Raw genomic sequence first — 16623 nt, 5'->3', positions numbered from 1 at the left:
TGCCGCCCTCTCCGCCGCTCCCACGCACACCGCGGCTCCCCGAGCTCCAGCCTGCGAGGATCCGAGACAGGTGGCCAGCAGGCAAGTCCTCCGAGCGGTCCTAGATCTGGTGGGGAGCGGGCATCACCCCGCCTGCAGGGAGCTGGGGCTGCAGGAGCCGCTAATGCAGATGTTGCCATTCGGTAATTAATTCTCAGCCCGAGAGCGAGCCAGGAAGCAAGCTGCATTGAAGTTTCACTGTGATTTTCACCTACAAATGATGACGGAGACAACCTGGCCATATCCCAGCCTTATGTTGTAGGGATGGCAAGAGTCTGACTCTTCTTTTCCATCCCTCTTCATCCCTCCTGCCATTGTCCTTAAACAGCTGAACTGAAAGTTATTGCTCACCAGATATGGCAGAATAATGAGGATAGGGAGTTATTCATGGATTATTTATTCTACAATCAATGAGGCAAAGAAAAATGAAAACAATTATTTCTCAGGTGTTATATAGAGAAAGCTGAGAAATGGAGAGGTATAATTTCTTTAGAGGAGCCCCAAAGCAGGGATAAATTATTTTCAGTGACTAATACACATGCTGTTAACAAGTACCTGCTGTTATTTAGTGACTGTGATGAAGTGGTTAAGACCATGTGTAAGATGAGATTTTCAGAAAGGCCTTGGGATATTAGGATCCTCAATCCTATTGCCTTTCAGAGGGAGTACAGTGCCTATCTTTTAGGTCACTTTGAAAGCTCATCCATACGTAATATGTGATATCCCAGGAGAGCTGTGGCCTAGAGATTTGAGCACAGCCCAGGACAAAGCTTAAATGCCAGTCCTGAGGAAAGTGTTTCTGTAGTCTTGTCCAACTGCCATAATTTTTCCTCCTTGAGGCTTTCCCTGCCTTGCCTTATCCATAAAAAGTATTAATATATCAATATTTCAGATACTTTCATAGAAGTAATGCCAATATGTATCCAGCAAATGTGAAATGAAAGAGTGCACTATGAATAAGTTTTATTATACTTATATCTGATTTTGAAAGAATAAATATTTCCCTAGAGACTCTGTTACCTCTTCCCTGCATTATCCGGAGCTCTTTGCAATGCCCTCCCCTTTCTTTATAACCCACAGATACATTTTAATGTCCAGTAATCATTAAGATATATGAGTTTTTTGGAAATTAACTAAGAACCAAATATTGATTAGTGACATTAAACTTGTTCAAAAAAGCCTCTTTTCCTAACTTCCTTCTTGTTTACATCTTCTGTTCCCCTCCTGCTGTATATCCCACAATTTTTCAAGTTCGTTAACCTTCATTTTCTTTTCTTTAGCTACCACTGAAATGGTAGAGCTGATATAGTATCACAAACTGTCTGCAAATATTCACAGAAAAAAGACTGACTATGACATGCAAAAATTTCTACCACCTTCATTCTGAGTTCTTGAAACCCTTTCTGTATTCATTGGCCTTTATAATTCACTTGAATAAGTAATAAACAGCTTCTCTGAGTAAGTACTTAAAGGCTCAGCAGACCATTTTTCAAACAAAATTTCTGCTCTTAAGGCTCTTTCAACAAGCACAACAAAAAACATACTTTTTCATCACCCTTTCATACTTTTATACGTGTATACCTGTATATCACACACCTCATGAAGTCCTTCACAGGACAAGAACCTTGACTTGATCTTGGTTGTTCAAACTTCACACTTGTTTAGCATATGATGATTGGAGTTTTCAAAAATGTACTCAAATTGATCATAAGTAGATAGACATTGAAAAAAAACCAGCTATAGAGGATAAGACAATAATTCAAAACAGGAAGATCCAGCAGGCTAGTTTGTGAATATTTCAATAATGGTGACAGTAGAAAATTTCCTTGTGGTTCGAGACGGAAGAAATGGCACAGATTATTGCATTTTCCCCACCTCGGAATAGAATCAGTCCTTAAAAACTGCATAAAATATTTAAACTACATAGCAACAGAAATGAGTTGTGCAAGGGTAATGCAATTATTTTTAATATAACCACAAGTGAGGCCTGCAAAATCATTAACTTTGACTGATTCTGTCACACAAAAATCATTACAAAGATCTTCAGGCATTCTTCAGTCCTATAAAACAAGCTAACCATATATACTTTTTTTTTCCCTTTCTTTTTCCTGGAGCATGTTGTGAAGTATTACTTTACATGATTCAACAAATCCAAGTTGAATATATTAACCTTTGCAACGAAAACATGGTCAGATTGTGTTAGGTCACAATATTAAGTTATTAGATACTTCTACTCATTCTCCTAACCTTTCTGTTCCAGAGTGTAAATGTGAGGATGTTCCTAAGCAAGCAGTGAGACATGCCTGCAGTCTCAGCAGGGCAGCTGCAAGCTTTAGCACCCCTGTCCTGCAAATGTCAAGTGTTTGCAGCTTGGGTCAACAGTGTTCTCCACTCTATAGGTTAGGAAAGTGTCATAGCAGACTGGGACAGCCACACCAGCCAAGAGGTGCAGAAGGAGGATCTTCCATCTAAGCTACTCCCATAAGAGTTCCTTATTTTTATTTCTGAGATCATAAAATCATATAATTATTTAGGTTGGAAAAGACCTTTAAGATTGTCTAGTCCAACCACTAGCCCAGCACTGCCATGGCCACCACTGAACCATGTCCCAAAGTGCCACATCTACACATCTTTTAAATATTTCCAGGGGGGTGACTCAGCTACTTCCCTGGGCAGTCTGTTTTTATGCTTGGCAACCCTTTTCATGAAGAAATTTTTCTCAGTATCTGACCTAAACATGTCACAATTTGAGGCCGTTTCCTCTTGTTCTGTTGCTTTTATACTTGGGAGAAGAGCCCTGACCCCTGCCTGGCTGCAATCTTCCTCTCAGGGAGTTGTAGAGAGCAGTAAGGTCTCTCCTGAGCCTCCTTTTGTCCTAAAACAAACACTAAACACTTCCCTTGGCTGCTCCTATTATGATTTACTCTTTAGACCCTTCCCCAGCCCTTCTCTAGAAATGCTACAGCACCTCAATATCTTTTTGGTAGTGAGGGGCCCAAAACCAGCCAAAGAATTTGAGGTGGAGCCTCACCAGTGCCAATGACCACTTCAACACTCCCAAAACATTAAAAAGTAGAGAGATATCTCAGTCAACTGGTGAAACTTCCCTGGCAATTAGAAAGACACTACAGTGTTAAAAGACTTCAATTATTACAGCTGTACACAAATTTTATTGAGCTTAATGGAAATTGTACACACATATTGATGAATGAATAGATCATTCTGAATTTACTATAGCTGTCAAGCAATGTCTGCTAAATGGAATTCATCCTGGATAGAACTATATTTACATATGTATGTGAATGTCAAGAGGGAAAATACAATGTCAGAAAGCTAGAAAGGGTAATTAAGAATTTCAAACACTGGTGGGACCAAATGGCATCCAATAACATGATAAGTTGGTTCCACAGAAGAAAATGAGCCAATTTGAAAAAGGACATGCAACTTTTGAATTAATACTGAAAAGTAAACATGAAGCTTTTTTATGCCTAACAAACTACCATTTGTAAATGGTAGATCTCTAAAAATCATCTATAGCAGCATTTTCCATCCAAGTCTCTAGAATGCTAAATATGTTTTTCAAATTATGACCAAACAAGGCTTTATGGTTGCATGCACAGAATGAAATGCCTGATAATAGACAGCTCTATTACTGGAGGAAATCTTGGGTTTATTAAGAACAATGTCAGGTTTTCTACTGAGATTCTTGATACTCATGGGTATTTCTCTGAGGAAGAAGGGATCACACGAATATTGTGATCCATCTGCCTATGAGAAACTGAAAAGACCTAAAGAAAATACTTATTTTCCAGAAATGCAAGGAAAGTCTTTCCTAATCATAATGCATCTGAAAAGGAAGATGAAGGTGCATTAGCAGAAAAGATACAGTATCTTCTTCTTGCTCCATGCAGCTAAAAATATAGCATTATATTTTGAAGTGAATGCATTTTTGTTCTGACCAGTTAATTATGGTAATTTTATTAAAACAACAAGAAGATAAAAAATGGAAATATGTGTTTACACAGACATCAAAATAAATTGAAGATGTTCAGAAGTTTTCAGCTTCATGTCCCTGTATCTTTTGTAGTCAAAACATCTGCTTAAGACAGCATCTACCTTTAGAAATTTCTTTTGTGATACCTTGCTCTCTATTAATCTGCACTGTATATGAAACAATTTGACGAACAATTATGAGGGGCAGTTGAGGTCACTTGGTTTGTTCAGCCTGGAGAAAAGGAGACTGAGAGGAGACCTCGTTGTGGTCTTCAACACTATCAGAAAGGGAAGCAGAGGTGCAGGTACTGATGTACAGGACCCAAGAGAATGGCATGAAACTGAGTCAGGGGTGTTTAGTTTGGATATCAGGAAAAGGATTTTCACCCAGTGGCTGGCTGAGCACTGGAACAGGCTCCCCAGGGAAGTGATGATGGCACCAAGCCTGACAGAGTTCAAAAGTGTTTGGACAATACTCTCAGGCACGTGGCGCGACTCTTGAGGTATCTTGTGCAGGGCCAAGAGCTGGACTCAGTGATCCTTGTGACTCCCTTCCAACTCAGCAGATTCCATGATTCTAGGGCTAAATAATTGTCTAGGTGCATCATTTAAGTGCATGTAAAGAAAGAAAAGCCTTGCTAAAGGAAAATATCTTTTTGCTAAACCAAATTTCAAATTTCATTAACATAACAGTATTATAGTTGATTCCTTTCCTTACCATATCTGGCCTCAGTTTTTCTTCTTAATTCAGTTTAGACCACTTAATAGGCAATCCATGGATGCATAGCAAAAGCTCTATATTGAAAAAATGCACAGAAAGTGAATTATAGTAATATTATCAAAAGTTATTGCAATTACATTGAAAATAGTTCCGTCACCTTTAAAGGAGAAATCAAAATCAATCCGGAACATTTCCATCTGCTATTTGTGGAGCAGGAAAAAAGGCATCCTTTCACAAATGCGCAGCCTGCAAGGTAAATGCCAGAGAAGAGACTGTCAGCTCTTCTTAGACTATCATTTATGTCTGGATGAGGAGACTTCATGTGACTTGAAGGTATTTTCATGACAAATACATAGCAACACTTTGGAAAATACAGTAAATACTTCCACAGCAAAGTAATATTTGTGAAAAATTAATGTATTTTTAGCCATATTTTAATGCAAATTAGTAGCTGAAAACATGGGAAAGAGCCAGCATAATTTAACACAATTTCTTTCCTTAAACTGACAGTGATCTACAGCCCTCATCTTGGGAACTTCTTCAGCAAGGGTTTTGGAATAATTCACAACTAGTAGCTTTAAACCACTGCTTTACTTTAAATAATTTGTGTTACTGAGGATATAGCCTCATTATCTACTCAATACATATTTAACAGATTGGAAGAGGTTAGCAGAGTAATGCACTAAAGTTACTGAAGCATTTAAGCATTCTGAGTAAATATATATTTGCCTCCCTCTTATATTGTCCACATCATTCAGTCTCAATTACCACACTAATAAACCAGTTATCTTCATCTCCTACTACAGATAACATATGGATACTTGACCATAAAAGTCCTTTAAAATACTACTATGTACTCTGTCTTATATTAGGAGTATCCAGAGCCTCTTGAGCCATATTATAAATTCTTTCTTGCAATTGATTGTGGTAAGGTACTTGGTGCTTCAGTTAAACATGAAGCTCCAGTAATTCTTAGTTATGACTCCAGAACTGCCTTTTATTAAGTGTCTACAGTGCATCTAGTACAGAGTAGGGTGTCAGTCGTGACTGAAGGTCCTGCATAATACCCAAATAGAATTATACCTAAAGATGAATGCATACTGCTTTCCCTGTCTGCACACCTGCCTGTCAGATAATTTCCTATGCATCCCCTGTTCCTGTGGGTCTCTTTTCTTTTTTCTTTTCTTTTCTTTTCTTTTCTTTTCTTTTCTTTTCTTTTCTTTTCTTTTCTTTTCTTTTCTTTTCTTTTCTTTTCTTTTCTTTTCTTTTCTTTTCTTTTCTTTTCTTTTCTTTTCTTTTCTTTTCTTTTCTTTTCTTTTCTTTTCTTTTCTTTTCTTTTCTTTTCTTTTCTTTTCTTTTCTTTTCTTTTCTTTTCTTTTCTTTTCTTTTCTTTTCTTTTCTTTTCTTTTCTTTTCTTTTCTTTTCTTTTCTTTTCTTTTCTTTTCTTTTCTTTTCTTTTCTTTTCTTTTCTTTTCTTTTCTTTTCTTTTCTTTTCTTTTCTTTTCTTTTCTTTTCTTTTCTTTTCTTTTCTTTTCTTTTCTTTTCTTTTCTTTTCTTTTCTTTTCTTTTCTTTTCTTTTCTTTTCTTTTCTTTTCTTTTCTTTTCTTTTCTTTTCTTTTCTTTTCTTTTCTTTTTTCCTTCCTTCCTTCCTTCCTTCCTTCCTTTCCTTCCTTCCTTCCTTTCCTTCCTTCCCATCCTTTCCTTCCTTCCTTCCTTCCCATCCTTTCCGTCCTTTCCTTCCGTCCTTTCCGTCCTTTCCGTCCTTTCCGTCCTTCCTCTCTCTCCTCTCTCTCCTCTCTTTCCTCTCTTTCCTCTCTTTCCTCTTTTTTCTAAAAAATTCTGGCATTAAGAACATCAATTGTATGAAGATTGGCAACGTGGTCACTTTTTCAAAAATTGAAATGATTAGATGAGCTTTGTGCTAACTTTAGGAAGACACTCGCTGGGGCTATGCAAGCACAATAACTCCTTGGGCTTCAGTGGAGTTTCTGAGCTGTGCAAGAGCTGCAGCCAAGACTAGCCAGATCAGATCAGCCTGCAGCTCACAGCTGAGCTGCTCTGTTTCATGTCTTGAAGATTGTTCCCATTGATCAGTTGGAGGTTTTCATTACTGCCACCAACCCTCCTACTTTAGATGGAAAAATAGACAATGTAACTTTTTGGTGAAGGAGATTGTGTGTTAGATTGTGTGGTGTTCTGAAAACCACTGTTTGTTTTATTGTCATATTGATAAAAAATTGCAACTACTGTAGTAGTTATGTCCTGAAAAAGAGGTGGCTTATTCATTCCTTGTTCAGAGTAGTCCCACTTCAGTCTGCCTGCTCTTCTTTCAGGGAAATCAGTCAGCAGACTGCAGTAATATATAATAAAATCATAGAGTTAACAAAAGTGCACATACAAATATTTTGAGCACAAATGATTGCCCTTGATATCTCAGTAGCCATTTTGGAAGTAAGGATGAAACTGAGAATGAAATTACCTCTGTAGCAGTGATAAGAGAATGAAGTCAAAGTATAAATTGTAGAGTTGTACCATTTTTTTTTCCATTCTTCCTTCCACACTGAGGCCTCAAAAGCAAACAGGATGCCTTATCAGGAGGCACACAATATGGAGAGCTCTCTGATGTATGAAGCCACATCTGCAGCCACCCTTAATGGCATGCAGCTTCTCAGCATATTTGATGGTGCAGAGGCCTCTCATAAAGACCACTCCAGCTTAATTTATAAGCAGCCATGTTCTGGATTTAACATCTCTAGATTTTAATCTGCACATTGCAAAACAACCTGAGTTTATTGCCTGGAGTTAGGAAACATCTAATCAAAGACATGATTGTAAAGTCTTTTCTACAATCAATAGGTAATGCAATAAGCTCTCACATGCCTTGCTACACAGCAGTAGGAGAGGTGCAGCCAGACTGACAGCATACATGGCAAACTAAAAGACGCCGTAATAACCCTGTGTGTGATGACACTTGCAACAGCCACCACAATGCACTCCAAATGTGCCATCCACCCTGGTATCACATGAAACACTTTTTGAGCATGTTTCCTCTTGTTTGGAGATGAGAAGTCTCCCTAACCAAGGCAAGAGGTTAAAAAAGCACCCCAAAATTGATCTGGTATTAGAGACCACAGAATCATGAAGAAGACTGTGGGTAAGCTGCCTTTTTTAAATACCAGGGGATTTAGTAGCAGCCCACCACAGAGTTCTATTATCTCCCAGAGCCCAGAATTATATATCACTATATATGTACATGTATGTACCACTCATTCACACAAATAAAAACCTAATGCTATAATAAGTCATGTACATTTAAAGCAAACTGCAAATATCTATTATAGAAGAGCAAGCTTATTATTAAAATATGCTCTGGATTGTCTTCATTCATAAGGAAACAAGATTGGAAAAGACCACCCAAGTAATATTAGTTGCTCGATTTATCTCTGAGGTAAATTCCCTTCTCCTCTCAAGCATAAATCCTTTTTACAGTATTAATGAAATATAGAGTGATTTGGAGATACTTTCTGTGAGGTATGGCTAATGAAAATCATTTAGCTTTATGACCTTTTTTATCTTTTAGAAAGCATTAAACATGAAAAACATACATGTATTTTCTCAAATATACATACATACAAGAACTATGTTATACTTACTGATTTTATCTCATTGTCTAATTAAAAATTAGGCAAAAGTCACATAAGGTAGACCAAAGTCCTACAATGATGCACAAATTTTTAGCTCTAGATGCATTGGTATTAAAAAGTGATTAAATTACAGTAAGTTACCCACTACAATGTGGCATGTAATAAATGAACAATAATTTATTCCCCACAGCATCTAAGGATTTCTAAACATCATCCAAATATTGAATTAAGCTTCCCAACAAGACAAGTAAATATTATATCTGCGTAAAGAACAAGAACACAAATCTGTATGGTGTCCAAAATCACTCATATTCCAACTATTGTAAAAAAGATTCACTGACTCTGAGACCAAACACAAGCTTTTAAAGGCAGACAGACAAATCAGCAAGAGCTATGCCTCTTGTCCTGCAGGGCAAGTTGCCCTATCAAGGCAAGTGAACTGAAAGTGCTCCATTAGTACCTTGATGGAGACGGCAGAGAGTACAAGAGAGTATGAAAGATTTAATCATCAGAAACACACTCTAAGAGGGAAAGGCAGAAGAACCTAAGTGAAAAGTACTTTAAAAGGAATCAAAGGAACTTGATGACTACAGCTAACCAGCTAATGCCTTTTGCTACCCGTAAAAAAGCATGATAGAGTTATAGGTGAACTAGATGAAACTGGTAGTATAAATGTTCATAATTTACAGAGTACACACATTTCTGTTGTGCATCATTCAGAAGTGATAGAGTGGTATTTTGTAGAAATTTCTGCATTTCGTAGAAATGGCTTGAGTGCAGGGAGGAATTTAATAGAACCACTTGTAACTTTTGAACACTGAAAAATCTTCAATATCCCAGCAAAAAACCTTGAAATGTGTTGAAATCTATATAACTGCACTCTGCAAAAAAAAAAAAAAAAAAAAAGATGAAGAGCAAACTATTTTATTTCCACTTCAAAAAAACCTTGGACTGTGGTAAATATTTAGAACCAAGAAGAATGCAATCTCTTAAGAACCAAAAGGAATGCAATCTAATTATGAGTGCCGCTGTGATAAAAGCACTGAATCCTACTGTGTTTCCAACTTCATGAGGAAGCAAGGTCTCATTGTTCTGCCCACAGACATGCCTGGAAATGTAGGAGAACTTTTGATGCAATGAAAAGACTGAAACACTATTCTATACTCACCCATCTTACAGCAGCAATTTAGTTGCTTTCCACTTTTACCTCTAGCAAAGACCACTCTATATGAGAGGGGTAGGATATGTCATTAACATTCTGAAAAGCTTGAAATACAATATCACTTGTTCTCTAGGTGCTCCCCACCCACTTGGATGTTTCTCTATCAGCTTGTGGATTTCTTGCTTAGAGGTTGTGCAGGAGGAAAATTTTAACCCACTGTGCATATACAGATACTATCAGTTCCAGGGCATGTCTTAGTCACACTTCTTTCAAGCCAGCTATCTGCAAAACTGGCAGCTCTGATGATGCTTCAGAAGCACCTACAGCATTTGTAGACACACTCAAAGGGAATATTTTGACAACGCACATTGAAAAATCCATTCTTCCCAGAACAAGTGCATCTTTTGTTCATTAGTGCACTGTTCAGCTCAGTTGACCTTGGTTTTATTTCAAACCTTGATTGCTGTAACATTCTCTCTGCTGCTCAGCTAGCAGTCTATAGGATTCCAACAAGTAAATGGTTAGAAGGGAAAAAAGGATAGCATCTTTCTCCCTCACAAATCAAGGAATGGTACAGCTGAGTATAGACATCTAGCTTTGAACTTGTCACTTTAGTCTCCCTTTACTCTTGACAGAGAGCTAGTCAGTATTGCCAGTATCATCTCAGATAAGATTCATGTTACCCTAAACTAGACATTTGAACATGATCAGATGAGTCAAGCACCATTAAAGTTCCTTTCCTTTACCTACAGGGAGACCCTTGAGTACGTAGCAGAGCTGTAGACAGTGAAACATGGGCCTTAGAACAAAAATTCTGTCGTTCCACACACTCTGCTTTACCACTGTGTCTACCCATAAACGCTGTGTTGGCTTACTCATATTAAGATGAGGATAACCACATGGAAAATAGTGGGGTCAAATTGTAAATTCTGAAGCATGGTGCACAGCAAGGTGCTTCAAGTGCAATTGCCTAGTAACAATATGGCCCAGATTTTAAATTTGCTTATTAATACCAAGACTAAATTTTTGTAGTTAGCCAGAAATTACATTAATACCAATAATAATTATAATTAAAAAAAAAACAAACCCAAAATGACACAAAACTAATAAGGCTTCACAATGTAAGTAACAGAGAGGAAGAAAAAATATGATCATTAGACAAATAAAAAAAATACTGTATTTAGCAGTAAAAATAGCAGGTACTCTACAATTTTGCAGCCCATACAAGAAACTAAAGAAGAGAGACAGTTGTGCTGGCTTTTCCTTGTTTTCAGTCTATTTTTTTCTCTTTCTTTTTGTCACAGATTTGTAACTTATTGAATCTAATCACGATTGCAATATAAGAACCATCAAAATACAGGAGTTCCCTGTAATTAATGCACATTAATGCACATAGACAAAAGCATTAATATAGTAATTTTTATATGGCTAGGTCCCACCCAAATTGCAGATTATTTCTTGGAATAACACCTTGCAAATAATCTAAATTAAGAAACAAAAAAGGTTAGCTTTTTTAAAAAAATAGAATAATCTTTTCAAGGAGATCATGTGTGTTCTACTTGTGTTTAATTATAATCTCTATTTTGCTTCCAAAATTGAAACAAAAGAAAATTTCTTGGTCTTTGTGTCTTCTTTCGGAAACCCAAATGTCATGCTATACCAATCTATATGTGCCAGGCTACTCTCTCCTCAAGAGGTCTTCCGACATTTCCATTTATTTTATTTTCAACACTCAAAGTAAAACATAACTGAACTGGAGATACTGAATCCTTGGCTCTGAGGGATTGCTGAGCAACAAGAAATACAGCAATTTGATTTCCTAACAAGACTCCAATATCAACCCTTCCCTGTTGTACTGACAATTATAGAGCAGAATAATTTTCACCTCCATGGATGCACAATAAACCCTTCCTTCATTTTTTGGTGACAGACTAGATATGCTCAATTGCTTCTTCCTCTCCAGCCTGTGCAAGGAAAAAAACACTTAAAATCTTATGTATGCATATAATACACATGGTATTTCCAAATTCCTTTGACCACTGGGAATGGTGTTTGGTGGACATTCTCTGCTATACCAAAACAAAATCACGGCTCCTTACACTGAGCTAATGCTTGCTGTATAGAAAGAGCATTTGGATTGGTTTGCCTTTTATAGTCTACTCTGCCTTCCTTTATTTGTCAATGGCCAAATCCCTCACTGGTTTCATGGTGAGCTGGGCTCAGTCTGTGATCCTGTAGAGCTAATTTGTCTTGCTTATCTCTTACTGACATAGTTTATGATAGCACTTGGGAAAACACTCATGATAAGTGGCCATCCAACTCTATTTTCCACTCTCTCTGGAAAACACACACTTCTTGCTTGGTCAGTTCCATCTTAACATGAAGCTTGACTACTGAGTAAGAAGTCTGCTCCATGGATCTGTACATAATTACACTGAGAAAAACTGACACACATCCAGACCCACCATAAATTTAGTTACCCAGAAAGTAGTAAGGCTGAGAGATGGTGGAAAAATCTTACAAGACCATATGTAGGGCAATAATTTCCTGATTTGAATCAAAGACCAGACGAGATTTTCTGATCTATCAACTTCCACCCCGTTTGGTTTCAAGAATTCCACCTTAAAATTTCTTAACTTTTCAATTTTTTTTTCCCCTTTGGAAAATGGAATCAAAACATTCTAATCATCAAGAACCTTCTTTGAATTTTATTCAGTAATATCTTTATGGTGGTTTATATGCATTTTCTCCTGTGTTAACATTACCCCTTATCTAGAAATTGTTCTTAATTCTCAGGCAGATTAATCACAAGAAAAATTGTTGAGAGTGTAAATGTTTGGTTGCAATATGGGTAGAAAAATAGGCTTAAATAAAATGAACATATTGCTGTTTATAATAATAAAGGCATTGGTGTCCTTTCAAACACATCTGGGGAGAAAATGAGAGCTCTTGGGGTTTTCCCTATATTTGTTTGACCCTAAAAATATCCAACAGTGATTATGGTTACAATTTAAGAAACACAACAGCATGTACACTTATAGAAAAGCAGAACCACACTTGTATAGAAAACCATTCTTGTCTTTCTGAAAATTAACACAAAATGTTTTAACTCCTCATACATCTTAATCTTCTCTTCAGCAGAAACAGACACTTTCTGGGCCATTTGCTTTTGTGTAAAATATTGTGCTTAGAGAATGTTGCTTCAGATGTATGTTTCACATGAGAACTATGCTGTCTTTCTGTTCTTCAAAGTTCTACATATGTGTTTTCTTAAACATCTCAGTCCACTTTTTCAGGGTACCAAATCAACATTTCTGTCACTACTATTCATTTCAAAGGAAGATGCTAGTGTAAGGTAAGCTATTATTAAAACAGTAGGATCAGACTTTAATTTATTTGGAAACCTAAACTTGGTATTTTTCAAGTGTCAAAGTAAAAAACTGCTCACACAGGATTCAGCTTTCCTGCTCCTGAGTGATTTATTAGTTCATGTAGGTGCCTTAATATTTAAAGCAAGGAAGAAATGACTCCTCTGGCTCATCTGGTCACTGGTGGCATTCACCTTATGTACACGTCAGCTAAGGTCTGTGGACAAGAGAAATTCAATTACTACATGGTAAAGCAGATAGGAATGTAAAATTTTATGAAAACTCTATGAAAGATTTTTATATTCTCTTCAGTTTGGTTTTACTTTCCTCCAGTTTGCCTAGCTACAAAAGAGCATGAACCTTCCAAGTAAAAGCTTCTTGAATTACTCTGAGTACCTATGTTTTCCATGAAAACCAGAAACAAAATTCATATTACACATTCTAGGCAAAAATACTTTCATCCTGTTCTGTCACAGAGGATGGAGGAGGGATTGCAGCTCCATTCTACAAGTGTCACTGGGAAAAATATCTGAGAAGGATTTATGCACTAAATGTCAAATTTTATTTTACTTCAAAATTACTACTTCTTGTGTTGTCAATACATGCAGAATTTGGTATATGTGGAGCACAGAATCTTCTTATAAGTTCTTCTTCCCTCTTTCTGCTTTATGACATATATTTTATTAATACATTAAGGTGCCCATATTTATTGTTGATGTTCTGTGCAGCCACAGGTAGGAAAAGGACAGGGTGACAGGTTATTCAATTCAGCTCTCTCAGATAGGGTTTGATTCCTTTCATAACAGTGATAGAAATAATCACACAATTTTGTTGTGTCTTTAATCTTCACATTAAACAAGCATGCTGTCCCCCTACTAAAAAATGGTAATATTGGAAAATAATCTGCTCTCCACACACTGTAAGATTGTTAATTTTTCATAACTTTTGGACTGTGTAAACTATGAGCAGCAAAATTTATAATTCATCTGGTCATAAGCCAAGGTACCCTACCAGGACCAAGCTACCCTTGGTGAGGAACTGGGTGTCTGTCTTAGCTTACTCCTGAGAACCATCCCAAGCCTGCTCAACATGGTATCCAACAATTCTGTATCTCCAAAAGCATATGTCTTTGTCCATGGTTCATCAGTGCACAAAGTCCAAACCAAACCAAAGAAATCCCATAGCTGAAACTGTATTTTAATAGATTATGTATTTGTGTGTATTGGCACATTGAGGTAGCCCGGCCATGCACCAAACCAGAGCTGAAATGCGAAAAACAGATTTATTTCATTCCCTTGCTAAAAACGCCGAGCAGCAGAGACACATGGGGACACAGGCTCCATTAGGCTCAGTTCATCCTCCTGGGCAGGAGGGGCACTGCCTGCCCCAGTGTACCAAAGGGCTCCATGCATGCACAGTTTATCAAAAGATTGTGCTTCAATAACCCCTGAGCCTTTGATCTCTCTCTCCCAGCATGAGGCCCAAGCACATCTGTGGGAGTATGTACACAGGAGTTCTACTTTTTTGAAACAGGCAGAGGATGAACAACACTAGGCATAATAAATGGAGTTTTCTCACCCTGAAATTCTTGGCCTTCCCACCTGCAAGGTCAGTTGAGCACATTCACTATCCTCCTCACCATTCTTCCATTTTTAACTATTTCCTCACAATACTGTTCTATTACTTCAACTGCTTGAGACTAAAGATTTCACTGGACACAAACGGCAATTCAAGCATTTGAGAAGATGGATTTGATTTAGCCTAAAAGCCCGGTATATGTTCTATGGATGGAATGAAAAGAATGTAAAAAATATTCTTTATGTGCAGCGTTAAAACCAATTTCTTCCTAATTTACTAGTCACCAAAGAGTAGTAAAGGGGAAGAAATTACTAGTAGACAACCTACATCTTGCGGACACCAATGAACATTTCCAGTATACATGTGTTGTTGTAGGCTGAAAATTTTCCTCAGACAACATAAGCACTTTGATTCTGACTGTACAAAATGATTGATAAAGCTAAATAACTTCTTACTCTGGTCAGAAGTACATTACAGCCCTAAAATTAACTATTGCCATTATCTTAAAATATGGTCATATAAAAAAATGCTAGAAGTGTTCTGTTTTATATGACAAAAGTAAAATTGATCTTTGTCGATCACTAAAACTTTAAAAATTACAGCTTCTACAACATGCTTCTACTTCTGTCCTAGCCATCCTTACTTACACAGATGAGTCTTGACATCAATAGGGAAAACATGAATAAAATAGGTTTAGAATCATTTATCAGTCAGTTCTTGTGAGATGTTGATTCTTCTTATTCCTGGTGTAATTTGATTGCTCTCAGGGAAGTTTCTCAAACTTTACAAGTAAAAGAAGACTCAAATGTTACTGTCATTTATAAAACACATACTTACCTATTGTCTTCATGCTTCCCCATGGATAGGTATTGAATTCTATCACAATGAGATTAAAAATTTTGTTTTCCATTTCTGACATCCCCGTGTCAAATAAATTTTGAAACTGATATTGTGAATCGTCCCTTTGTCCATTTCTCCCATTTTTTTCTCATCCCAAGCACTAGGTCTCATACACCATACCCTAGTTATTTTTTCTCATTTCAAAAGAAAATTTATTAAGACATAAAAATTATGCAGAACACTGGGTGTAATATCAATGGAACAGCAACATTGTACAACAAATCTGAAATATGTACTACTTCACAGTCCAGAATAATCAGATGGTAACAGATTTTGTTACCACATCACTGCTGACTTCAGCTACTCCTTGAAGATGATCTTACTCTCAATAAGAGTATTGGCATATGTTCTCAACAAATAGAGAATGTGGCTTTCCATTAAAGATGGCTCCTTTTCCTCTTATTAAAAAATCATTCAAAGCTAATCAATTTCAGTAGAGAAAATGATAATCTAGCTTGTGTTATTAACAAGTTTGCCATGAAAGAAAGGCAATAAAAATAACAAACTCCTAATGGAAGTTTCAGATCTTCAAATGTAATCCTCCAATTCCTTGTAAGTACTTTAGCACAGTAGCAGTGAGAAGTTGTGCTATCAGGAAAAGCATTGGCACTAAGTAAGATGCATAGAAAGCTGCTTCGTTTGTGTAGGAAACTCATTGCTACATCAAAGAAGGCATCCAGAATAGTGCTACATAAAATGGCACTATAGAATAAAAATGTTTGACATGCCCTCTTACCCATTGTAGCAACTTTTCCTCTAAGGCTATTACAGCACCAAAGAACTGATGCACATAATCTGAAAGAAAAAAAAAAAAAAAAAAAAAAAAAAGGGAAGGTCAGAGAAATCTCTCCCGGAATGCAGTGAGCATATGAATATATGAATGAATTACCAGGAGCGGTAAAAATACTAAATTTTCCACGATTGTCCACGGGGTGGCGCGTGAACCATGTAGTGTCAGGAGCAGCAATACTGTAAATTCACAAAGTTTTGTCTTCCGCGAGCCTATCTGATTGGTCTGGGGCCAAATAAATACCTATAATTATCCAGAGTAATTCACAAGCAGGATTTATTTTCTGGTAAGAACTACTTTCATTAGTTAAGCTCCCTAAAAGTGTTCAACAATAAGTCAAGCTCCTTACCACAGTACTGGCCACGATGGTTGGAGCATTAAATTTCCCCTAAGTGTTCTTTTTCTTTGTGATAATTTCCATTCTTGGC

Source organism: Geospiza fortis, unplaced genomic scaffold, assembly GCF_000277835.1.
Source record: "Geospiza fortis unplaced genomic scaffold, GeoFor_1.0 scaffold120, whole genome shotgun sequence".
Taxonomy (NCBI): Eukaryota; Metazoa; Chordata; class Aves; order Passeriformes; family Thraupidae; genus Geospiza; species Geospiza fortis.
This window is presented reverse-complemented; position numbering follows the sequence as displayed.